General features: G+C 39.8%; 1 long non-coding RNA gene across 1 annotated transcript in view; it reads left to right on the top strand.

Annotated features, from left to right (window-relative positions):
• The window catches only part of LOC144301107 (uncharacterized), a 94144-nt gene that overhangs the window by 2644 nt on the left and 69828 nt on the right, over positions 1-21672 (top strand). Inside the window, exons 2-4 of the long non-coding RNA XR_013367835.1 lie at positions 222-315; positions 432-520; positions 2049-2182. This is a non-coding gene — a long non-coding RNA (uncharacterized LOC144301107). The remainder of the gene's footprint in view (positions 1-221; positions 316-431; positions 521-2048; positions 2183-21672) is intronic.

Genomic DNA, 21672 nt, shown 5'->3' with positions numbered 1-21672 from the left:
CAGAGAACAACCCACTGGAACACAGGCCAGGGAAAACTGTTCTGTTCTCTGCATCTGACAGCAACAGTTTTAGCAATGTCAGTCTCTCTAGAGAAGAAAATCAATTACCTGAATAACTGACCTATAATTCAATGAGAAAGACCCCACCCCTAAGTCAATACTATTTATAATCAATGCTTTGAGAGTTTGTTGTGAATGACAAGAGAATGTTGCTATTACAGCAATTCCGAGAGAACTCTTCAGTCTGAGATGGCATATCTGTATCACAACCAACTCCTGGTGTCATCTGGTCAAAGTCCTGATGTTAAAGACAAGGTGAGGTCTCTGGGATGGAGATGACCTCCTGAGTGATGAGCATGTGAGAAATGAGGAGGAGGAAGAGAAGAGGAAGTAGAGATGATGGAACTTTAATTATGCTGTTTATTCTGTAGCAACTCTGTGTGGTCCTCCAAACAACCCAGTAGAGTGGACAAGAAAGGGATGTATCTCTGAGTTTCAGTTTCCTCAATTGTAAAATGAGGTAAGACACATTCAAGGTCTCAAAACTGGCAAGTGTCAGAGAGATCTCCAGACCCCGAGCTTAGCGCTTTCTTACCAAACTAACCAGCTCATGCCTGTGACTTGGGTTTGAATAAGGAAACTTCTGGATGATTAGATGGTTTCTCTAGAACACTAGTTTCTCAAAAATATTAACCACACACACACACACACACACACACAGGCATTTCTGTCAAATATGTCAGAGAGCTACTAGAATGAGGAAAGTTAAATGAGTTTATTTATTGCAGAACTTCTTAGTGCCTTTATAGCCTCACATAGCAGATAACTTCCTGAGATGATTCAAGATGGGAAGAAAGGATATGGTGCCTTCCTCAATAATGGAATTCCTTTCTTCATGGATTACCTTTCTAAAGTTTTCTAAAAAATGTCTGCCAAAGCCCTGCTTCAATTTGCAATTTTCTTCTTAGTTTCCTCTTAAAACCTCAGAGAGGCACCTCTGTGAACCAAGGAATACTGGGGTGATGGTAGCCCAATGATTAGGGAATATTTGTGGCCTGGGCAACCATCACATCCAGCACTCTGTTTTTACACAGGTCTGTCAGAAGGCCTAATTTCCCCTTAGAGAAGGACTGACCTGAAGGCCAGGAGGCTCTGTACTACCCAGTGGTGTGACTTTAAGCAAGTCAAGTTCCCACTTTGGTCCTCAGATCCCTCCTCTGTAAAGGGTGTAAAAGACTCACCAGGACACTCTGTTAAGATGCAGAATCTGGAGGCCCATTTCAGCGATTGCAATTCAGTGGGTTTGGGCTGAGGCCTTGGAAACTGTATTTATAATTATTGTGCCTGATGATTTTGGTGTGAAAGCCTGTCTACACCTGGGCCCCAGGGGGATTTATTCAGACCAGTGAGGACCTCAGAGAAGCCTCTGAACATATGAGAGATGAGATGAGCCTTACATGTCAGGTGTACGCATCCATCCACTGCATAACTCACTGAGAAGATGGACATCTCCCAGGCCACATGTTCTTTACTGGGCTTTCTTCTTTTTTTATTCCCTCTAGTTGGTAATTATTCACTAATAGTCTTCTTAGGGGAGAGAGGAAGAATCCTTTTGTTTATCTAGAATTCACTACCTACTACAAGTCATTAAAAACAACCCATAAATTGTAACACACTTCCAAGTATACATGCTGGAAATAACACCATGGTGGTAAAATCCATTTACAATCTACTTAAAAGCTGTTTTAAAATGATGGTTTCTAGAAGAGAAGTTGGCCCTTTTAGAAAGTTTTTCTACTAAACTGAGAGTTACGTAACTCCAAGCTCTGTTTGGAGGCAAACTGCCAAAAAGTTTTGGTTGCTGAAAGAACAATCATTTTCCAATTTCACTTCAAACCAGACATGGTTAAGGCACTTTAAAATTAGGGTGACTTTTGAGTGAACATAAATTACTTTAGTAATCAAACATAAGTTATTAAAAAAAAAAAAACTTCAGAGGAATGAAGTAAGGCTGGGAATATGAGACTATTGAAATCCTTTCCCCACAGGGCAAACTGGCAGAGGAAGTCTGCCGACGAAAAGTTCTTTTTGGAGGTTTCCACTGCTGAAAACAAGATGGTTCTCCTCCACCGTTTTCACAGCTGGCAAAGGGAGAGGCGTAGACATAGCCAAAGGGATGCAGGTACACTTCACCATTTCTTGAGCTTATTTTCTAGATACTTGTGCTCCTAGTGTTCACAAGCTCTTTACCTTGCTTTTCAACATAAAATTGTAACACAAGTGCTTATTCACCTTACTACAAATCCTTGGAACAGAATACATAATGGCTGCAGTGTTTCCATGGCACAAATATGCTGTAACTCATTTAACCACTGCCCTCTTGTTGGATGTTTTGGTTGTTTTTCTCTCTCTCTCTCTCTCTCTTTCTTTTTTTTTTTTTTCCCCGCTTGTAGGAAAAAATATTGTGATGAACTCCCTGTGCCTAGAGTCTTCCATACTTGGAATTACTCTCTTCAGAGAGATTCTAACATAGAGTCAGTTCTAGTACCACAGCACTGTGTTAGCCTCTATTTTTCTTTCTTTGTTTATTGTCTTTATTTCTCAAAATATTAGGAAGAGGTTTGAAGACAAGCTGGTCTGAATTCACAGCGTGGGAGAAGTCTAATTTCAAAATAAATATATATGTCAAGAAAAAAAATCTAAGCAAGCCTATATATAAAATCAGGATGCTACTGACAACTAATGGATAATATTCATGGTTTAATAAGAAAACTGTAAGTTGAGTTCTGTTTAGTTCTTTAAATGTCCTTCTGCATACAAAGCATTTTTTAGTCACTTTTTACAAGGTATCTGAGATAAGTCACCTGCATGTTTAGCCAGAAAGTCAATTTTAGGTAACATTGATATATTCATCATATTGAATTTATACATTACATACTGATGGACACTTAATTTCTCATGTTGCCATTACTACCCATTAGGAAAATTGCTTAGTTATTATTTGACCATTGTTCAGGCTGAAGAACCAAAACGGAGCCTGGAGGAGGGACTTGTCTCAGTTCACTAGGCTAAGTAGAGACAGCACCAGGGCCTGGGGCTGTGTTTCCTGATTCCCAGACCTGCAGTTAATGGGAACACTTTATCACACTAAAGTAAATCAGTCTTCATTCTTCCATTTATCTCCGCGTGCAATAAATGGCACAGTGATTGTACCTAAGAGGGGGTCGATATCTAGATGCTGGAAATAAAGAGATGAAAAAAATGATTCTGTTCTCAAGAAGCTACCATTAATAACAGAAGAATCATAAATGCCAATGGATTACCAACAATTTGATTATGCCCAACTGTTACAGCAGTTAATGCTGATGGCACGCAGAAGGCATGTAACTAACATGCAAGAAAGTCAAGGAAAGCTTTCCCAGGGCAGGGACATCTGAGATCATCCTTAAAGGCAAAATATGTTTATAAGCCAAGGAGGAGGTGTGTGTGTTGGGCAAGGACACTCAAAGTGGAAGGCACAGGAAGGTCCTAAACAGAGGAGTGTTAAAGGGCATGGGCTTCTCTGGGAATGGTGATGTAAATTCAGTGACATTGTATCCTAAGACTTGGAACATGGATAAATGGGTGACAAGGCAGGGGGATCAGATGCTGGAGGACTTGTGGGTCATTCTGCAAAGCCTGGATTCAGAGCATGAGTCTCATGAAGAGACTCAAGAGTATCTTGCAAGTTATAAATTGTGTGTGCGTGTGTGCGTGAGAGAGACAGAGAGAGAGAGAGAGAGACGACGTTAACTGTGGATGAGAGTGGGTAATATACTGGAGAGGCTGATACTTGTAGCTGGTTAATCACTGACAAGTCCATTGAAAGGCAGCAGGTACAAGACCAAGATCTAGTCTAAGCCAGTGACAGCCAGCATGGTGAGAAGCAGCTAGAAGTAAGACACTGAACAGAGTATCTGTCAAATGCAGGCTATAAGAGAGAATTGGCAACCATGGATAATTTTAAGATGTTTATTTAGGGAAAGTGAGTGGAAAACTAGAGCTGGAGAATGCAAGAAAGAGAAGTAGTTTGAGGGACAGAAGGTAAGAAAGTGAGTGAGGTACCTTTGTGGTGTTGGAAGGGAAGCCAGGTGGAGGCACTGCAGCTGGAGATGTGAGCCAAGGAATGAGGGCAGGAGATGGATTTGGAAGATGGCTCAAATGCAGTTTGTGTGGTTGCAGACGTGGAGTGGAGGGAACATTCAGAGATGACAAGAGGAAGGAAAGAAGAAAAGAGAAAGAAGCACATCCGGGAAATGCTAACCTTAATTGAAAAGAATTCAGCAAAGGAGACCGGGAAGAGAAAAGAGGCAAGAAAAAGCAATTTGGCAACAAAGTGAGGCAGATTTGTTGTTTCTCTGCCTAAAAAACTTTCTGGTATAAAGAGAGTGGCCGGATAAGTGTCACCTAGCTAGGCTTCTGTTGTCCAGCAAACACTCAACTGGACGTGACTGGAAACCGTGGCTGTAAGCCCAGCGAGCCTGGTGAAGCCAGAGTGTGTGCTGGTTCCAGCTTGACATCAAAGACCAAGGTAGATGATGTGGCCCTTGAGAAAGTGTCTTGGGAAGCTACTTTAGAACTTGCCTTTCTCACTTTCTAAAGCAGGCTGGGGGAGAGAGAAGAAAGAAGAATCACCAATGCTTGCTCATTGGCTCTCTGGTGCTCCATTTTCTTAATCCCATTTATTTCACCAATTCCACAAGGCAGATGAGGGAGAGAATGGTATCTGATTGAGGACCCTTTACTCTGTCCTCATGTTTCCAGGCTTTAATCACAAACCTTTCCAGCCTCTTTTACTCTCTTACCCCTGGAGAAAGCTGCTTCCTTCTTCTAGTTGGTGGGCTGCCAAGGGTCTGCACAGCCCCTGACCCACTGTTCTTTCCCAGGTGCCTTAAAATTATAGAGTCCCTGATCCTTTTCTTATTTTAGAGGTGACCTGGTCTTCTGTCTGATGCCCATTATCCTCTTCTTTGTTGCCAAGAGCAACCTTTGGGGAAGGTAAATGGTTATGACTGGCTGTTTTTCCCGAATTTGGTTCAGTATTTGGAAAGGGCAAAATATTAGAAATCATAGGAATTGCTGGCTGTGAATCCAGGCTGTGTTCCCAAATCCTGACATGCCAGTTATTAAATTGATGTTGACCCCTGAATTCAACTCACGTCTATTTTTATTTTATTCAGATTCTTATTTGGAGGAGAAGAAAGGCCTTATTTATTGACCTGTTCAAATCCCAACTTATTCCCATTTTATACATGAGGAAATTGAATTCATTTGGTTTGTAAATGACAGAGCAGGGATCAAACCAGAGTCCACACCTAGAGATTCAACCCAGGCTCCTTGTTGTATTTCTGTTTTCCACGTTGCTTCCTCAGGTTAATATTACATTGACAAAAAGAAAAAAAGTATGCTAGTCATATTACGTGATTCCAGTTATGATGAGTTATGAATTTACGTAAGCCAGTTTTGATGTCCTGCTTGCTCCCAGGCCATCAGTTCAGGAAACACTCTCTGGTGTATTCCCACGAGGTATATTCTAAGATGGTCTCCTCATCGTCTCTTCTGGGAAAGAACTGAATGTTAACACAGCAAACACTCTTCCTTTTCCCAAAGATTCCACTTCTTTTGATGATGCCAATTTTCCTAATGGGGAGCAGGGAAAGGGTCCAGTTTCCTCACAGGGCCATTCAAACTGTTTCCCAGGGCAGGATGATCCTTGGGAAAGTTATGGGAATTTCCCTGCAGGTTATACCATGCTCTGGACTGTAGAGAATTCTTGACAGTTTCCTCTGATGCCAACCACTACCCCAGCACCTCCCTCCTGCCCCCTACCCCAGCAAGGGCATGCATGTGAGAATGCTTTGCATTTACTCCCCAATTTAAGACCGTATTACTTCATTTGCTCTTGCAAGATCTCTGCCACTCCATTTTCCCAAATGAGGAAACCAAGTCATAAAGAGGCAATGGAGCAGTATCCCAGGTTAATGGGGCATAGATAGGGACTAGGGTAAGGCTAAATGTAGGTTTGCATCTCCTGACTTTTGGTCCACTTTATGCTTTAAGAGTGAGTGTATTTAAAAATTGGACCCCAACATATAGAACAGAAAATAGTAGAAGCAAAGAGTGGGAACTGGAAGATCCTCATAATTCAGCTTCCCCTTTACTTCCTGTGGCGTCTCCCAAAACCCACCCCTACCCTATAGCAAGCACCGACTCAGATTAGATTCTGATGATATATTTTCTGATTTTAGAGTCTGGATGTTTGGGCCAAGAAAAACATCTCAAGACTGAGAATTGTGGTGTCCTGGAAATATATTTGGACCAGTCTCAGTAGTTCTAGGTTCAAAACTCTATCTCCCAACCTTACTTGAGGTGAAGTGGCATAGTGTCAAAAGTATGAGATTTGGAATCAAAAGACCTGAGTGTAAATCATAACTACCATTTATTCAATGGTTGCCCTTCACACATCACTTTATCTCTGAGTCTCAGTTTTCTCATTGATGAAATGGGCTTACTCCTCTCCATGTCATAGAGCCACAGGGAAGGTTCAAGATGATACATGTGAAAAGTCTTATAAAATGCTAATTATTCACATGGAAGTGTTATTTGTTACTGTTTTGGCCACTTCTGTCCTTTGAAGTGGCCGACTTGAAGACATTTACAGATTCCACCTTTCATTCATCTACATACTTAAACAACTATGTACATCTGTGTGCTAGGTACTGCTCTAGTTGGCCTTTGCATGACCCAAAGACAATTTGGAAAATAGTCAAAGCAATCAAAAGCAGATGGAGGTGGATGACAGGTATAAAGTTTCTGTCACTGACCAAAGGAAGGAACCCGCTGGGTTTCCATTACTATTGTTTTTTTCAGATATTCAGAGGTTAGGACTACTTTCAACATATTGAGGGGACAATGAGGCTTACAATGGCAGTGAGATGACCAATCTGTGATTACCCCAAACACCCTAAGTATAATGAATATCTAACTTCACCTGTGATTTGTTGTCTGTGAAAGGTACTTTGAGAACTGTGAGACAGGTTGAGTTGGGGACCATAATGACTCACAGTTGGTGACTTGTTGATGAAAGAATGCTGGGACCAGCTTAGCTGCTTAGGGACCTGGTTGGTGGTTTCTGTACCTCTCGGACACAGATGTTACTTTCCTGCTTAATTTGGGGTGAGAGTTCTAGCGGTGGGAATAGGGAGGGGGGCATAGAGTGAGCTGCTTAAGAGATGCCAGCCAGGGAAAGTCCTATTCGTTCTGATGCCTTTTGCACTTTGATAAGTCTTTAAGAAATAAACACAAGCAAACAACCTCCAGAAATATGATGTTATATTTGCATATCTTCATAACACAATTTGCATATACCTAGGCCAAAGGCTAGTGATAACCCTGCTAACTCTGTGTACTACCTTGAGAAATAGATGTCACATAAAAAATATTTTTATTATTTAAAAATAAGATAATATTTAAAATAATACAAATTTAAAATATAAAAACAATAACCTTTAAAATAATAAAAGTAAAATAAATCATATGTGAAATCCCCTATTCCTCCCATGGAACTAGAGTGTAGGAGAAAGGTATTGACGTGGAATTCTATATGGGATAATCAATACAACTTTTTCATTTTATTTTTAATGACTATATTCTTTGCTCACTTCCAATTTGGAAAGGCTTGAAACACAGAACGTTTGATGTGGAGATAAGGGATAAGGATTTAGTTTGGTTTGAAATCTAAACTGTAGATTCCTTGGATTGGCATTTGTTCAAGTGAAAATGTATGGAAAAAAAAATGTTGTTTCTCAAACTAAACTTTTGAGGAAACAGAGATCTAAAATATAGATTATCTTGTGGAGAATATATGATTTAACAAACTTGCAAATTAATGAAATAAATTTGTTTCTTGATTATTAGGGATTTCTTCATTAGGATGATTAAAAAAAATAAAAAGTCAAAGAAAGGAAACAGAAATCTCAAATCATCTACACATGTAGGCAGACAAGTAAACTTTGGACTCTCCAAACCTAGTTTAGTATCTTATTATTCAAAGCATGCTATGAAGACCAGCCCCACCTACCACCCTCAACTCACCCAGGATTTTGTTATAAATCCTGACTCGTAGGCCCCATCCCAGAGCTTCTGAACCAGAATCTGCCATTAGCAAGATACCCAGGTGATTCCTATGTACATTACAGTTTCTATGGCTTTGGTACTTTGAGTTCTCAGGGCTGAAATCTGGGAACAATCTTAAATTAGACCTCTAGAGCCACAAGGAGAGTGACTGCTGATGTTTTGAATGATAGTTTAGTTCCCAAACACAAGGGAAATGTACTTCTGTAAGTGACCAACTATTCTTTGTATAAGTGGCTGCCTCAGGCCCAGGGCTGTGGGTGAATCAGAGCATGTGATTTAGTGGACAAAGGACATATATTTAGAAAGAAAATGATTGCCAAAAGAAAGGAGGGTAGGAAGAAATAATATTACTCATATCTGTTTTTCATTATAAAATAATATTGCTGTTTTGCATGCTTTCTAGATTCCTTAGGGTATTCTATTGCCACTTGGAGGTTTTTTTTTTTTTCTTTTTACATATTTAGAAGCTATTTAATAGAAACGTTACTGCATGGGAACAAAAATATTTTTCTCACAAAATGTTCCCATTCAATAAGTTGCCACATATTTTTGTTCCATATGGTGCTTCATAAACTAACAGTGTCTGTAGGCAATGCAGTTGGCATAGCAGCAGAGGGGTAGATTTATGTTTCAAGTAGCTATATCAATCCATGTCCAAAGAAATTTTTTTGCTTTAAGACAAAAGATAACGGATGCTTAATTAAAACAAAACAAAATAAAACATGTACTGCTAAAGAAGAGTTCAAGCTAAGTCCCTAAAAAAGGACTGCAGAGAAAGTAAATTCATTCGTTTATTTCATTCATTCATCAAACATATACTGATCTTTAACCAGGGATATGAAGATGAATGAAGCATTATCCCTGGTGCTAGGAAATGTATCCTTTAGTGGAAGATGTAGAAAAAAGACACCACAGGGTGACCAGAGCTTTCAGAGAGTAGTTATGGGCTCCCTGGGAGCTTACATAGAGGTTCTTAGAGAACCTGATAGGTGGGGCAGGATCCGAGGAGAGTCTTCCCAGAAAATGTGACCCCTAGGTGAAAACCTTCAAAAAGCAAGCCATAAAGCTTTTCCCTCATCTCCATCAGGTCTCTGCTGTGTATCACGAAAGTCCTTCCTGACCATCTGTATCAAGAGCAATTAATAGTCATCCAAACCCCAGCCTTTCCTATCCTTTCACTCTGCTTTGTTTGCTCCATTGCATCTAATACCACCCAGGAGGTAGCCAGCCTCCAAGACAGCCCTGAAGGTCTCTGCATCTCTGGTATTCTTCCCCTTGTGTAGTCTCCTCCCACTTTTTATCAGGGTTAGGGACAATAGAATATGACATAATCGGTGATGTGTCACTTCCAGGATTAGATTATAAAAGATACCATGGCTTCCATCTTAATCACTCTCTCTTTCTCTTGGATCACTCACTCTGGGGAAGCTAGCTCCCAAGCTGTAAGCAGCAGCTCTCTGCAGAGGTCCACATGATGAGGAACATGGTAGGAAGGTAAGGAAGCAGATCTCCCCGAGTCAGGCAAATCTTCAGATGAGACCACAACCCTCCTTACAATTGACTACAACCTCAACACAGACCCTAAACTAGAACTGTGCAACTACTCTGCTCCCAGACTTCTGATGCTCAGAAGCTGTGAGGTAATAAATCTTTGCTGTTTTAAGGTCCTAAATTTGAGGTAATTTGCTATACAGTAATTCATAACTAATATGCCATCTGGTACATTAGAGGTTTACTTTTTTATTTACTTATTGTCTCTCTTCCCATGTAGGATGTGACCTCCATGAGGACACCTTTGCTTTTTTCAAAACTCTGATAACTCTGGTGCCTAGAACACTACCTAGATCACAGTAGGTGCTGAATATATATTTGTTCAATGAATGACTGAAGCCTGCTGACACTTAATCTAATGATTTGAACAAGGATTTATAGTGGTTTCATGTATATGGGAGGTCCTCGGGAATAGAAGGATTAGCTTTATTTCTCTTATGATCTAACCTGTTGGCTGTTCTGTAAGTGATGAGCTCCACCTATAATAGAAAGAACCCAATCAGGCTCAGCAGAGAACAAAAGCAGAGGCATGAAAGCTGACATTTTCATTTAGCCACACCTCACAGGATAACAGATTTTTCCTATTTAGGTTCTCATCAAAGCCCATGGCAGCACACCACTGTTGGGACTGGCCATCAGCACAAAGAGTGGCTACTTCCAGGGATCTATGGTCCCTGAAATCCTGAGCCCAAACAAACTCCATGGAAATCAAAGTCCAGCCCTCTCCTCTTATTGCCTTACCTTGGGTCCCATAGGGCCAATGAGGCCTAAGTTTTTCAAAGCTGGGAGAATGTATGGACCAAATCTAAGCCATAACCGTGGGAACTTAAAGGTCAAGAGCCCACAGGCATGCATGGAGACTGAAGGAGCAGGCTGATTATGGTCAGGCTGAAATGACTGGGGACTGAGGCAAAACAGAAGCAAATCAGGAGTGCCTGAGCAGAGTCCTAAGTCATAGCTTGCCATGGTCCATGGTTCTCAACCCTGCTTGATCCATAGAATCACCTAGGGGACCAAGCTGTGTTGGTTTTTAATTTTTATTTCTTACTTCTAACCTACTCTTCCACGTTCCACTCTGAGATGCAGGGGCTGGGATGCTGCCAACAGCATTTTTCCTTTACCAGATCTGCCAATAGGAGGCACTACAGGAGATTGAGAGAATAGAATAGAGAGGGGAGTTTGCTCCCTCCTATTTGCTCTCTATTCCTACGGAGTCACCCTGGCTGAAGCAGTTGGTTCTAGTAGTAACAGCTGGTTTAGATTCCAGTTTTTGGCAATCTCAGAACCATTTGTATTTGAGATACAAGCTCCAGCACGCCAGTGTCTTCTCCTGCAAGGTCTGTTCCATTCTTCTCCACGGGATCCTTCCTCTGAGCTCAGACACCAGTAGTAGCTGACAGCTCGCCCCAACCCCCCAGATCAGGGTCTCTGCTCTGCCAGGCCCCCCTCCACTCTCCATTTTAATACCAGTGATTTGATTCCTTTGTTTGCCCCACCCTTACTGATAGTAGCGGCTTCCTGCATTCCTCAATGACTAGTTAATTTGTTAAAAATTATTTTAATTAAATTCTTTGTTTCTGGTTTTTCATCCTGACAAGACCCTGCATATAAAAAATATGCAGATGTCTGGATTCTTCCATAACCAATGTTAATTACTTGGTCTACTTTCACCAGAAACAGGGCTTTATAAATGTCCATAGATGATTTTTAATGTAGAGTCAGGATAGAGAACCAGTATATAAGAATGTTCCTGTTTATCTCCATGGAATGGTCCAACTGACTTAGAGAGGATGAGATATATCCAAAGAGGACCCTCAACTATCCCTATTTTAGACAATTCCTTCAGTTGCATGTAGTTGCGTTTAGCAGAAACCACCTTCTTTTGAATGTGAATGAACTCACTCATCCACTGCAGTGTAAGGACTCTTTTGGCCATTCACACTTTCAGCTCTTTTGCAGATGGTACCGACCATTTGGGCTGGTTCCACCCTTCTGCTTCCATATTTAGAATGTCCCTGGACTTTTAAAATCCCTCTGGATATCCCATTCTGGGTGGTAACAATTGAGTCAGGAAATTACTAAATGGATGTTTCCCTGCCACCAAAAGCAAAATAAGGGACATCATCTCTTGGGTATTTGTAAGCATCTTTGGGGCGGAGGGGGGAAGCTTGCATCTGCATTCAGAGAACATCCATCTTACATAAGTTCTTTGTGTGCAAATTCAACTCCCCAGCTCCTGGTTTCCATTAAATATTTCATGTGTGTGGAGAATATTGTCAACATTACTAATGGGATTTCTGTTTAAATTCTTGATATAATTTATCATCAAATAAACCCTGGGAAAGAAATCTGACCAACTGGATGAGACTTCACAAAGAAGGATAGGTTGTTTCTGTAAAGGGAATGATTTCAATTTCCAACAAGCAAGGGGCTGAGAATGTATGAACCTGGTAACTTGGCAGGAAACATTATGGAATGCAGTTAAACGGATGTTCTCAGCACAAAGGCTTGCTGTTTCAGGTTTCTGCATAATATAACTCCTTAAATCAGTCAGGGAGAGGCATGTCATGAAAATTGCCACCTTCCCTTTGACTGGACTTTCTCTGCTTGGCTGTCTAGCATTAGACCATGGAATTATGCTGATGTCAGATGGTGTACATCTCAACAGATAGGATGTGTAGATCCCCATTTACTCCCCCTCTCAAAATAAACCAAATACCAGTTCAGAATAAAAGGCAATGAAAGGGAATAAGCAGATTCACAGGAAATTGGTAAAATGACAAAAGATAAGTGCACACACATAGACTCTGAATCATGCCACACAACAATTTATTTGCCTACTTCTGTTCTCATCTCTCAGAGGAAAGCCTAGATCCAGCACTTCTACCTGTTATTTCTCTAAGGAAATGAGATTTGAGGCATGATAAACTATAAAAGAAGTGTGTTTAAGCAAACTATAGCCTTCCAAGGATTTCTAGTTTCTGCTTTAGAGAAAAACATGGGAAAAATTATAAGAAATGAAGAGGAAAAAAATGCAGAAGTGGATTTGGGGTAGAAGAACATTTTTTTTTTTTTTATCTTCAAAATGCCCTCTTTGCTTTGTTTATTGTTTGAGAGAGGTAGCCATAAGCGGGGGTGAGGCTGCAGATTTCTAGAGATACGAAGAGTGAATGGACAAACTGTTAATTCGAATCAATTCTTTGATGTCTTCAATATGAAGTTAATCAGGAAAGTTTCCATCATATTCTACTACTTAGAAACTATCAATGACTCTCCAGTACCTACAGGAAAACTCCTTGAATTAGGATCCCACCACAATTTTGTACTGACTGCCTTTTGTTATTGTTTTGCTGTTGTTGTTTTAAGCTAAGGGTTCATGTCTTGCCTAGTAATTCAGAGCACTCTGTTTTGTATCTCAGTCCCCCACGAATAAGCAACTGTGCCATCTTGGATAAGTTCCCCTGCCTTCTGACCTTCCATTCCTGCAAACTGAGGGTTGATCTCATAAGGTCATTGTAAGGAATGTATATAGGATGACCAGTAGTCCCAGTTTTTCCAGGACCAAGAGTCACCCCAGTATGCAGGGTTTTTAGTGCCAGAGCAGGAAAATCCCACACAAACTGGGATGAATTGGTCACTCTATATGACATATAGCAAATAAAACTTTTAGCATAGTGGTTGGCACATAATAAATATGATAACAATCATTATGTACAGTTAATTTCTTCTTTCCTACACATGCCTTGCATTTCCTCCCACTCCATTGTCCATATGTCTCTGACCAAACTGGATACCAGTGAAGGTGATCTCCATCTTACTCAGACTTGGAAGAATTCTGCAGCTTTTGGAGGAGTGCCTGTCATATGGTCAGGGGATACCTTATGCAAGTTTGTTGGAATATTAACTAATGTTCATTTTTTAGGAAAAAATTCGCATCTGTAAGTATATCAAATGTGCAGAAAAGAACACTTGCCCTAAAGGTATTTGCTGCCAAAGAAGCATTATAGCAGGATCTAATGCTAAAGTGTCAAATAATATGATTGTTGTATGTTCACTTTCATAACTGCTACTGAATTGTTTAATATTTCCTCAATAATCACACCTAAAAGCTGTTATCATTTAGAAGAATTAGACTTTCTCTTTAGTTCCTTGTAAAATTGCCCAAGGATTTCTGTTGGCATCACCAGAAGAAATTCTGACACTGCAGGGTCATGCTTTTGCATTCAATGGAATGTTTTAGAATGTTCTTTTTGGAAGAGTTTGTATTTCACTATTTCCTTTGTGTAAATATAACACTTAATTACCAACACAAAGAAGCCATTCTCTGAGAACTAAATTGCTTATTAACAAAAGATTTGAAATGGACTTGAGTTTCAAAAGGGAATAGAAGAAATTGAAGACATGTATCTTTAAACAATAATTACACAGTTGAAAATAATATACTGAACATAATTTTACAGATTCAATTTACTTGTTATTGGAGGAAAGACAGAAGATTAATTCTATAAATTTAAAAGTGTCTGGATTTTTTTTTTCAAAATTTGACTTAAAATGTGGGATTTGAACTATGGAAGTTGTGTTGTCTCTCCCACAGTACAGTGGGCTGTTTGAAGAGATAAGTCCACCTTCAGAAAAGCTGAAGAGCAAACAACCCTTTTGCTTATGTTTTTCCATTCATTACAATTGGAACCACATGGAATGCTGATTATTCAATTTTCAGAATCATGCTTATTATATTTTCCATCTCATTCCAGAGTTCATTGAATCTGAGATCCAACCATAATATAGAGAAGCAATTGCTATTGTTTTTTCCCATTAATGCAAACATATGTTATTCTCTTGTTCCAATTCTTAAAATAACATTTTCGTTAATAGGATCTTTAAATCTGAATCCAGAGTGACTGACAGGCTCTGAATGTAATTTAGAGAGATGGCAATACACTCTAACAGGACCAAGGAAAGAAGAGCATAAGATAGAGAGTGGCTCCTGACCCACCAGGGCAAGACAACGGAGTCAAACGGGCTACCCTTCCTCAAGGGAGTTAGAGAGCCACCGCCTCTCTGGCTCTTAGAATCTTGATTAAAGAGTCTGCAGTAATCATCAGGCACAGAAAGTCTGAGTAATGAGGGCTTTCTGTGATCTGAAAGGATCCCTCCATGCCATCCTCATCTTTGTACCCATGCTCTATTTCAGAATAAAGAGGTCAAAGAGCAACAAATTAAGTAAGAAGCCAAAAGAAAAACCAAAAATTTCACATATGAAAGAAATTGTCTTATATACCCTGGATTCAATGGACATTTAGTAATGTAATATATGGTAGAATTGATTTTTTGACTGATGTCATAAAGGTGCTATGAAATAGTGGTTAAGAATGTAGGCTTTACAGTTGGACAGATCTGGTCTTAAAACAGGTCCTGTCACTAATCAGTTTGGTGATCTTGAGCATGTCCCGTCAACATGCTGGGCACTAGCCTTGGAGACCTCTTCTCTGATGTGGGGATAGCCATCCTTGTCAGGGAGCTGCTTGGTGCTAAGTGTCCCATGACCCAAGATTCTGTGATGCTCATGTCCTTAGGTTGCACAGCGCTCCACACTTGACAAAGTAGATTCAACTCTAGAAGTTACTTGACAGCCACAATTATTAAATGTGGTGGTGAAGACAGGTGTTAAAATTCTCATTTTGTGGACAAGGAGATTAGGATAAATAAAATAGCTAACTCATAGCAAATATTTACTATATGCCAGACACTGTCCCACAATTTTATAAGTATTCTCTCATCAAATTCTCACAGTGATCTAACAGTGGGGGATGGTGGGGGCTCCCATCATTATCCATTATTTTTTACAGATAAGAAAGCTGAGATTTAGAAGTTAGGTAACTTGTCTAAGTTACAGAGCAGATAGGGAACACTGTTGCCTCTTCTTGTGTTAGCAATGATAAAAAGCTTTCATTTATCCTGAACTTCCACTTTCTACATATCAAGTTGAGCAGTTCTGTTACACTCCAGAATCAGGAGTATGAGGAGCTCAAAGCACAAGGTATTCCAGGAAGGACATTTTTATTTTTTTATTATTTTTATTTAATTTATTTATTTTTAAAATATTTATTTATATATTCATGAGAGACAGAGAGAGAGAGAGAGAGAGAGAGAGAGAGAGAGAGAGAGAGGCAGAGACACAAGGCAGAGGGAGAAGCAGGCTCCATGCAGGGAGCCTGACATGGGACTGGATCCTGGGTCTCCAGGATCATGCCTTGGGCTGAAGGTGGCGCTAAACCGCTGAGCCAGCCCGGCTATCCTGGAAGGACATTTTTAATCCAGAGCTGGGCTGAAAGGTAAATGGGCACCAGGTCTTCGGAATGCCAATGTTCTACGCCTTGGCTTAGGACCAGGTGCCAGCAATGACATCTAGTATGTCAGGACCACTCTGTTCTCAGGGCTCTATCCATGGGAGACCCACTGAGGCCTTAGGGCTCAAGTTAGAATTTCGTGATGATAAAGAGTGGCCGTCCCCAAGAAAAGTCCCTTCCCATTCTGCCAGAGGCCAGGAGCTGGGAGGACCGCACTCTGTCAAACAAGAGGGAAAGCCTCCTAGGGCCTGAGCAGATTGCTGATTCTTAGGACTTAGCCATGGGTCAAGGGCAGAGCAGAGAAAAGGTTACAGACAGGCAATCTTGCCTTGAGCAGGGGAGAGAAGGGACCACTCCACAGATGTAGGTAAGGCAAGAGAACACTGTCCGGCCTCCTCCTGCCCAGGCAGGATGGCCAAAGATAGCAGTGCCATTAGTGTGTGTGCTGGCTGGGAGGGCTTTAGGGGCTGAACTCGAGCCGCTTGTCTGGTCCTGTCCATTGGCTGTAGGAATCATATTGTAATCCTCTACCAGAGGAAGGCCTTTGTAACTCATGTACCGAGTCTGTCTTGCACTAGGACCTGCCCCGGCCAATTGTAGGCCTGCTACCTGCTATAAGGAGCATATCCTTGGTGATTTCCGAGAACTTCTCATCCTAAAATAGGATGCCTTTTCCCCACTTTTTGGAAGTCTCTCTCTGAATAGTATCAACTTCATGCTTATAAATATTTGAAGAGGGATCCCTGGGTGGCGCAGCAGTTTGGCGCCTGCCTTTGGCCCAGGGCGCGATCCTGGAGATCCGGGATCAAATCCCACGTCAGGCTCCCGGTGCATGGAGCCTGCTTCTCCCTCTGCCTGTGTCTCTGCCTCTCTCTCTCTCACTGTGTGCCTATCATGAATAAATAAAAATTAAAAAAATAAAAAATAAAAAAATAAATATTTGAAGAATTTAAATGATTCTACAAACGGAATTTTACCTTAATAACAAGCTCCAGGATGAACAAAGGAGTTGGCTCTAGATTAAAAGCTTTAAACTGATGGCACATTTCTGCCCTTGCTTTTTAAAAAACCATTATTTTAAAAAGAACTTTTGGCTTTAAAAACAATTTCAAATAAAAGTAATTAATTATTTCTCTCTGATTTTGTCTTTTTGTCTTATTTTTTCTTTTCTTCCCCTAGGATCCTCTGTTTTATGTCTTAAATTTCACATATAAATGAGAGCATATAATTGTTTTTCTCTGATTGACTTATTTCACTTAACATAATATCCTCTAGTTCCATCCATGTCATTGCAAATGGCGAGGTTTTTTTAATTTTTATTTTTTTATTTTTATGGCTGAGTAGTATAGATGGAGGCAAACCATAAGAGATTCTTAATAGGAAACAAACTGATGGTCACGGGCAGGAGGGGTGAGATGGAGTAACTGGGTAATGGGCATTAAGGAGGGCATGTGATATAATGAGCACTGGATATTATATAAGACTGATGAATCACTGACCTCTACCTTTGAAACCAATGATACATTATATGTTAATTAATTGAATTTAAATTAAAAGAATAAAAGTTTGTGTTGAGCAATCACAGGCAATGTGCAGGATCATCAAAATGGCTGCAAGCTGAAACCATGCAAAACAAGCTTAGTAATCAGTGGGGAAACTTACAATAGTCCTATGGCCTTTCAAAGTATTATAAACAATTAAAAATCCTCTATGGTCAATTGTAAATATTTAGCACATTTTTAAAACAGCATAATTGATATATTTTAGGTCACTAATTTAAAATATTAGCGACATTGAGATATAAAGTGTTGTATTTTTAAATAAAAGTTATGGAAGGAACTTTGATCATTTCTTACCTTCTAATTCTCATTCTATAACTTATGATGTGAGGGAATATTTTTTTCTATACTTTGGCAGATTGTTATACTCATTTGTTAAGTTTGTACACCTTCTGACACCTCATCCTTTGCATTTTCAATGTGTGGAATATTTCTGAGAGTTCTGACACAATGAAGTTTTCTATGGCATCACTTCTTCTAAGACGTCTTTGTATTTTTTTGTCAGGAGATCACTTTCTTCATTTATGTAGATTAATTTAATCTTCATTAAATTCCTGGGCCTGTATATCTAGTCTCTAGAATTGTGACAGTATCAATATTCCCATGGTCAGTGATTTCTATTAGAACAACTCCATTTACATTCAATTCAAATGTCGCTTTTAGCACGATCATTTTCTATGTTTTTGCTGCACCTCTACGTATTAACTTCCTCACTTGATTGTTTTGTAAAATGTCATTTGGGTTTATAACTGAGGGCCAAGAAGGCAACACAACTACATGCTTTGCTGTCTGTTTGAGAAATGAATAAATGTATACAGTTACCAATCACTGACAGTCTTGGGAAAAAAGTGATGATTGATTACAAATAACAATATTCATCTGTTGTTTATGGAGGGATATGTAACTTGAAGAGTGAGCAGCAAAGTTCGTACTTTATACCATTACTCAAAGTTAATATAATATAATTGAAATTTAAGGGGATCCCTGGGTGGCTCAGCAGTTTGGTGCCTGCCTTTGGCCCGGGGTGTGATCCTGGAGACCTGGGATCAAGTCCCGCATCAGGCTCCCGTCATGGAGCCTGTTTCTCCCTCTGCCTGTGTCTCTGTCTCTGTCTCTCTCTATGTGTGTGTCTTTCATGAATAAATAAATAAAATCTAAAAAAATTATATATATATATATATATTTGAAATTTAAAATTTAAACTATGTGAACTGACGTTATATAACTAAACTCTGGTAAATAAAATTTATGCATATCAGAAGCATGCAAAAAGAGTAATTAATTATCTTCAATCCAACTAATTCCGTATAACTATTATTTTCATTTTTGCCTAGTCTTCCAGTTTGTATTCATCTAACTGGTTATGCTGATACAGTTGCAATCACAATGTTCATATAATTCAGTAATTTTTCTCTCATTTGATACTTTCACTTAAACATTTTCCATGTATCCAAGTCTTTCTAATTATCATTTCAATGAATGCATTATCTTTCATCATAGTCCACACACCATAATTTACTTAACAATTTCCAGAATGCTGCACATACAGCTTGCTTCCAATTTATTCTTGCTAGTATTGATAATGATTTTAATTAACACTGTATGCGTATAGCTTTTTTTCCCTGATGAATTATTGACTAGTAAAAAGAGAAAAAAAAGCCTTTGTGTATTTTAAAAGTAACTGCTAGATTCTGTAAAGCCATATTTACATCATCAAAAGATGGTTGTGTGTAAGCTGCAGATCCTCTCCTGTTGCCAGTGAGAGAGGAAGGCCTGGGATGCAGTTCTTACCATCTGTCCCTTTTGAAGCAGCTGCAAAAACTGCCCGATGGTTCATGAGCAAGCTCATTTATGTGGTTGTCCCTCTCTTTCTTTTTCTTCTTTGAAAATTATGTTACAGAAGCAGAAGATCTAAGTACTTTTATGTAGATAATTAGGTTCTCCCAATACCCAATGCAGGAAGTAAGGCAGTGGGACCTTCCTTCGCTCGTCATCAATCCTTGCAAACCAGTGCTTTCGTACAACACATGACACTGCTGGTTGACCTACTACCCATTCGATTTAAAACTCAATTCCAAAGCAAAGAAAGAGCCATTTCTGTTTAAATGTGGTACATCAGACACAGCAAATATGGCACTTTGAATGAGAAAGGGCTATATGGGTGCCTGGGTGGCTCAGTGGTTGAGCATCTGCCTTCAACTCAGGTCCTGATCCTCAGGGTCCTGGGATGGAGTCCTGCATCAGGCACCTCGCAAGGAGCCTGCTTCTCCCTCTGCCTATGTCTCTGCCTCTCTCTCTCTCTCTCTCTCTCTATGCTCTCATGAATAAAAAAATAAAATAAAATAATAAAATAAAAAAAAAAGAAAGGGCTATGAACAATTTCAACTACACTTAGAAACACAATTTTTAATACTGTGGCAAACATTGTCAATTTCAGGCACAGGGTAGACATTCTGGTGCCTAAGTCCCTAAAATCTATATTGTCTTAAACTAGAAGTCAAAAAGAGTTGAGTGATTTTCATTTTATGGGAAACCAGAGTTATTATTAGATGCAAAAAAATAAAATTAAATGAAATTAAAGCCACACCTGCACTATTGCTCTAGAAGAAAAGATTTGGAGTCCGAAGCTATTTACCAAAGGCGGTGTCAGGCTTGGGTGGCTGAACAAGTGTAGCCTGAATACGTCTCATGAGACAAAATTTAGGTCATTTTTATTCATTGTGTTCTGCAGAGTCAGAGACCTCAGAAAAACACGCTAATAAAACATCACGCTCAGCTTAATGGTCTCCCCTCATTCGGCACCATAATGATAAATGAAATGCCATTAGCATAAGGCAAGTCCATTTCTTGTAGTCTGTGGAGCCCAAGATGGTGACAGAATTAGAATGCAGGGAATTGATTGCTCACAGTTCAAAGGAAAATATAACATGTCTCCTAACCCCATGCTGAAGCCTGGATCGAAGTCTAAGTTCCGAGAAGGATCAGGGTCCCCAGACTGCAAACAAAGTGCTCAGACCTAGGTATGAGGATGGGAATGCCACTTGGAAAGATTTCTTAAAGTAGCATTTGAGGAAGATCCAAAAAGTGGGAAGTTGGATGCTTCCAAGGGCCTCTCCTTTGTACTACAAGGTTCTCCTTGCTTAGTCATACAAACATCTTTGTGTTAAGTTCCTGCCATGCTGCCAATCCCTGGGAATACAGATAGAAATAACACAAAACAAGATCCTGCTGTCATGGAGTGTACATAGGGAGGAAGATATTATGAGAAGTAACACAAAAAGGACGTTGACATAGTACTTTTCACTGCTTGGAATTATCTAACAGGGTAACAGTTGGGAGGGTTGTTAGATTGAGCGAATAAAAATGCAGGACACTCTGTGAAATTTGAATTTCAGAAAGACAACAAATACATTTTTTCAGGATACATATGTCCCAAATGTTGCATGGGGTATACTTGTACAAAAAATGATTCATTATTTGTCTGAAATTCATATTTCACTGAGCATCCTGTATTTTATCTGACAACCCAAGGAGTGAGTAGTGAGTGCGGCATCAAATAGAATAGTTAAGGAAGAAGACTTCTCTTCCAAGACCTTTTCAAGCTGGGAGCAACCTGCCTTTTAAATGTCTATATGATAATAAATAGCAAACACACAAGCAGAACTTGCCTGTGGCAGGCACTGTTCTAGGTACTTTACATATATTAACTTACTGAATCTTCACAAAACTGTTTGACAGGCTCAGGCAAAGTAAGTGACTCACTCAGTAAGTTGTGGTGAAGTAATCAAAGTGGCCCCAAGGTTGGTGATCGTATTCACCATTGCCTGTCACATAGCCCACCAAGCATTTCATTTTACTGAAATCAAGGAGGTTCCTCAAGACACGCTGTCATTCCAACTGGCAGAGGGAGACACTATCTTTTCCCCTTTCAATATACACAGCCTGCTCCCGCTGCTGACATCTAGGGGGCTATTTCACAGCTTAGTACCTTTATTTACAATCACTTTGATATGCATTTTAATTGAAACGCCATCTAA

The sequence above is a fragment of the Canis aureus genome, chromosome 29, assembly GCF_053574225.1.
Source record: "Canis aureus isolate CA01 chromosome 29, VMU_Caureus_v.1.0, whole genome shotgun sequence".
NCBI lineage: Eukaryota > Metazoa > Chordata > Mammalia > Carnivora > Canidae > Canis > Canis aureus.
This window is presented reverse-complemented; position numbering and strand designations above follow the sequence as displayed.